Genomic DNA, 5151 nt, shown 5'->3' with positions numbered 1-5151 from the left:
TAGAACCGGCCCGCAGACCGCAGCAAGCCGGCAGCCCGCAGATCTTTTACACGCACCAATACTACATTTCCACAATGCAACGGTGACGCACTTTTGAGCAGTAGGCTGCTTCATTTCAATATTTATTGGCACAGCAGTTGTCAGCATCACAGTAAAATTAACTTTCAGATACCCATCAAAAATGGCAAAGCGGAAGGTGGACACTGAGAACCGGGGTTTCAAACAAGGTGGGAGTCGGAGTATTTGTTCACGGAGGTAGCTGGAAAACCTGTGTGTCTTCTGTGTGGAGAAAGTGTGGCGGTACTGAAAGAGTATAATCTGAGACGACATTATGAAACGAAACACGCGGACAAAAACAAGAATATGGACATGGAACAAAGGCTACAAAAGGCAGAGGAATTAAAACGAGGCCTCAAATCTCGAAACAGGCTCTGTTCAAAAAGCCAAATCACAAGGCCAGGCTGCTGTCAAGGCCAGTTTTATTTTGGCAGAAGAGATCGCTAAATCAGCCCGGCCATTTACGGAGGGGATTTCATCAAAAACTGCATGATTAAAGTTTGTGACCGAAAGTTTGCCCCAGAAAAAGGCAACTCTTTTTAAATGTGAGTCTGAGCAGAAACACCATTGCCGAGAGAGTAGACCAGTTGTCCATCAATCTAAAAGAGCAGCTTGTGAAAAAGGGAAAAGATTTCATTGCATATTCCTTGGCTGTGGATGAGAGCACCGACATTTCTGACATTGCCCAGTTGTCAATTTTCATCCAGCGGAGTGGACTCCAGCCTAAGCGTGACAGAGGAGTTTTTGGCTTTACGTCCTATGCATGGCACAACTACGGGGCATGATTTGTATGAAGAGGTGTCAAGATGTGTAAATGAGATGGAGCTGCCTTGGGAAAAACTCGTGGGTTTGACAACCGACGGAGCACCTGCGATGTGTGACACAGGAGCGGACTGGTGGCGAAGATACGGGAAAAGATGCAAGAGGAAAAGCGCGACAGGTGAGCTGACAGCTTATCATTTGTATCATACACCAGGAAGCGTTGTGCGGTAAAGCCTTGAAAATGGAGCATGTAATGAGCATCATCACGCGCACAGTTAACTTTATCAGAGCCAAAGGTTTGAATCACCGCCAGTTCAAGGCATTTCTGACGGAGTTAGAAACGGAGCATGGTGATTTGCCTTATCACACAGAGGTGCGATGGCTAAGCCAGGAAAGGTGCTTCAAAGATGTTTCGAGCTTCGTGAGGAGATTTGTCTGTTCTTGGACAGCAAAGGAAAAGACACAACACAACTCCGAGACGAAATGTTTCTGTGTGAAATGGCTTTTCTGTGTGACATTACGAGTCATCTGAATGCAATGAACTTGCAGCTGCAGGGTCGGGATCGTGTCATCTCTGATATGTACAGTACAGTGAAGGCATTTAAAACCAAACTGACTCTGTGGGAGACGCAGATGCGGAAAGAAAATTTGAGCCACTTTCCCAGCTGCCAGACCATGAAAGAGAAGCTCTCTACCAGTGCGTTCCCGAGCGCACAGTTGGCTGATAAAATAGGTATGCTTGCCGCTGACTTTCGACCCGATTTGCTGACTTTGAAGCACAAAAAAGCAGGTTGGAAACTGCTTCGGTAACCCATTTGCTGTTGACGTGGAAAGCTCACCACCAAACCTCCAAATGGAGTTGATTGACCTCCAATGCAATGATGCACTGAGGGCAAAATATGCGGCAGTGGTGCTGCGGAGTTCGCCCGTTCCTCCCGACACAATGCCCCAGCTGCGCATCCAGGCTGCTCAAACGTTGTCTATGTTTGGCCTTTTTTATACCTGTGTGAACAACTGTTTTCTTTGATGAACTTGAACAAAACATCACACAGAAGTCGACTTACTGCTGAACACCTCCACTCAATTCTGAGGATTTCCTCAGCTCAGAGCCTTACCCCGAACATTGATGAACTTGTGGAAAGATGGGACACCACCAAGTATCACCCTCAACCTCAAACAAGTGAACATTACTGTGCAATCACATATTTAGAGTTTTTACTCAGTTCAAGTTTAAAAGTTAAAGTTTAATATTTGTTTTCACTGCATGTTACTTCTCCTTAAACAAAGTGTTGTTTTTGATTAATAGATTTTTGCACTTTATTTTATTGTATTTCAATCCAATTATATTTTAAAAATATTTCAGTTGGAGTGGATGATAGAAAATTGCTATTGTTTTTTTCTTTTGAAGTAAATTTAGCCCACTTTTGCTAAAATAGAAAATATAGGCTACTGATGGTGCCTTGAATACCGGTTTCTTTCATTTAATGTTCATGTTATAGGGATTTTTATATAAAGGAAATTTGTCTTTTGTGTCTGTTGAAAATTAAAGATTACTGACAGAGCCATAAGAAAATATTGCTTTATTTATCTGATCATATTGGAATATATTTGTTAGGTTTTCAGTAGGTTCAATTAGGTTCACTAGACTATATGCGTAATTTAAAAAATTTTCAATGAACATTCGAACAGTCCGGCCCTCGGCTTGTAGCTAAATTTTTTATTTGGCCCTCCGTCCATTTGACTTTGACACCCCTGTGCTAGAGGGTTAGACTCAATACAGCACATAGACCACTAGGGTGGTGCTAGAGGGTTAGACTCAATACTGCACATAGATCACTAGGGTGGTGCTAGGGGGTTAGAGACCCAATACAGCACATAGATCACTAGGGTGGTGCTAGGGGGTTAGAGACTCAATACAGCACATAGATCACTAGGGTGGTGCTAGGGGTTAGGGACTCAATACTGCACATAGATCACTAGGGTGGTGCTAGGGGGTTAGGGACTCAATACAGCACATAGATCACTAGGGTGGTGCTAGGGGGTTAGGGACTCAATACAGCACATAGATCACTAGGGTGGTGCTAGAGGGTTAGGGACTCAATACAGCACATAGATCACTAGGGTGGTGCTAGGGGGTTAGGGACTCAATACAGCACATAGATCACTAGGGTGGTGCTAGGGGGTTAGGGACTCAATACAGCACATAGATCACTAGGGTGGTGCTAGGGGGTTAGGGACTCAATACAGCACATAGATCACTAGGGTGGTGCTAGGGGTTCAAGACTCAATACTGCTTCCACCAGTCCAATGAGCTCACAGTATAAAGGGTATAAAGAGAGGAGAAAAGGAATTTGACTGTGGGCTAAGGTTCATAACAGGGGTGATGTGTGTGGAATTTGACTGTGGGCTAAGGTTCATAACAGGGTGATGTGTGTGGACTGTGGGCTAAGGTTCATAACAGGGGTGATGTGTGTGGAAGACTGTGGGCTAAGGTTCATAACAGGGTGATGTGTGTGGAATTTGACTGTGGGCTAAGGTTCATAACAGGGGTGATGTGTGTGGAATTTGACTGTGGGCTAAGGTTCATAACAGGGGTGATGTGTGTGGAATTTGACTGTGGGCTAAGGTTCATAACAGGGGTGATGTGTGGAATTTGACTGTGGGCTAAGGTTCATAACAGGGGTGATGTGTGTGGAATTTGACTGTGGGCTAAGGTTCATAACAGGGGTGATGTGTGTGGAATTTGACTGTGGGCTAAGGTTCATAACAGGGGTGATGTGTGTGGAATTTGACTGTGGGCTAAGGTTCATAACAGGGGTGATGTGTGTGGAATTTGACTGTGGGCTAAGGTTCATAACAGGGGTGATGTGTGTGGAATTTGACTGTGGGCTAAGGTTCATAACAGGGTGATGTGTGTGGAATTTGACTGTGGGCTAAGGTTCATAACAGGGTGATGTGTGTGGAATTTGACTGTGGGCTAAGGTTCATAACAGGGGTGATGTGTGTGGAATTTGACTGTGGGCTACATAACAGGGTGATGTGTGTGGAATTTGACTGTGGGCTAAGGTTCATAACAGGGGTGATGTGTGTGGAATTTGACTGTGGGCTAAGGTTCATAACAGGGGTGATGTGTGTGGAATTTGACTGTGGGCTAAGGTTCATAACAGGGGTGATGTGTGTGGAAGGGAAGATTCGTTCTAGTCCGAGCGGCTATTGAAGGTCCATTCCTACGGTCGCTGAGTGGTGTGGTACTGGACCTACTGGTACTGGACCTACTGGTACTGAACCTACTGGTACTGGACCTACTGGTACTGGACCTACTGGTACTGAACCTACTGGTACTGGACCTACTGGTACTGGACCTACTGGTACTGAACCTACTGGTACTGAACCTACTGGTACTGAACCTACTGGTACTGAACCTACTACAATCAAATGTATTTATATAGCCGGTCTTACATCAGCTGATATCTCAAAGTGCTATACAGAAACCCAGCCTATAACCCCAAACAGCAAGCAATGCAGGTGTAGAAGCTCGGTGGCTAGGAAAAACTCCCTAGAAAGGCCAAAACCTAGGAAGAAACCTAGAGAGGAACCAGGCTATGAGGGGTAGCCAGTCCTCTTCTGGCTGTGCCGGGTTGAGATTAGAAACCTAGAGAGGAACCAGGCTATGAGGGGTGGCCAGTCCTCTTCTGGCTGTGCCGGGTTGAGATCAGAAACCTAGAGAGGAACCAGGCTATGAGGGGTGGCCAGTCCTCTTCTGGCTGTGCTTGGGTCTACATGGGTCACAAACAACACAGGAACTGAAAACCTGACATTTCCATAGAGAGCACCCCCCTCCCCAAACCTCCCCTCCCCCTGTATCCAGGCACTAAAGTGGTAGCAGGAACACAGATAGAAATGACTCCTACAGAGTTAGGTATAAAAGGGTCAACTCTTGTTCTTTTATGGATTATTGTGCTCTTTTTATACTCATCAACTTGTCTATTGATTCGCTTTGGCGAACAACGCTGTTGATTGGCGAACTACTTTACGCTGTTGATTGGCGAAACTTTACGCTGTTGATTGGCATTTCCATAGTGATTGGCTAATTTACTACGCTGTTGATTGGCTCATTTACTTTACGCTGTTGATTGGCTCATTTACCTTACGCTGTTGATTGTCTCATTTACTTTACGCTGTTGATTGTCTCATTTACTTTACGCATTGTCTCATTTACTTTACGCTGTTGATTGTCTCATTTACTTTACGCTGTTGATTGTCTCTCATTTACTTTACGCTGTTGATTGGCTCAATTTAAGATTGGCTCATTTACACGCTGATTGGCTCATT

General features: G+C 44.9%; 1 long non-coding RNA gene across 2 annotated transcripts; it reads left to right on the top strand.

The window, feature by feature from the left end:
* Positions 1 to 2749: 2749 nt before the first annotated feature.
* LOC127924232 (uncharacterized) lies at positions 2750 to 4004 on the top strand. 2 transcript variants are annotated; one of them, XR_008117283.1, is made up of 4 exons: positions 2750 to 3243; positions 3323 to 3445; positions 3489 to 3713; positions 3886 to 4004. It is a non-coding gene; the product is annotated as an uncharacterized LOC127924232 (long non-coding RNA). The 2 variants fall into 2 exon arrangements; XR_008117284.1 differs by having other exon boundaries at positions 3489 to 3725; positions 3853 to 4001.
* The last annotated feature ends 1147 nt before the right edge of the window (positions 4005 to 5151 follow it).

Source organism: Oncorhynchus keta, unplaced genomic scaffold, assembly GCF_023373465.1.
Source record: "Oncorhynchus keta strain PuntledgeMale-10-30-2019 unplaced genomic scaffold, Oket_V2 Un_contig_3870_pilon_pilon, whole genome shotgun sequence".
In the NCBI taxonomy this organism is placed as follows: Eukaryota; Metazoa; Chordata; class Actinopteri; order Salmoniformes; family Salmonidae; genus Oncorhynchus; species Oncorhynchus keta.
This window is presented reverse-complemented; position numbering and strand designations above follow the sequence as displayed.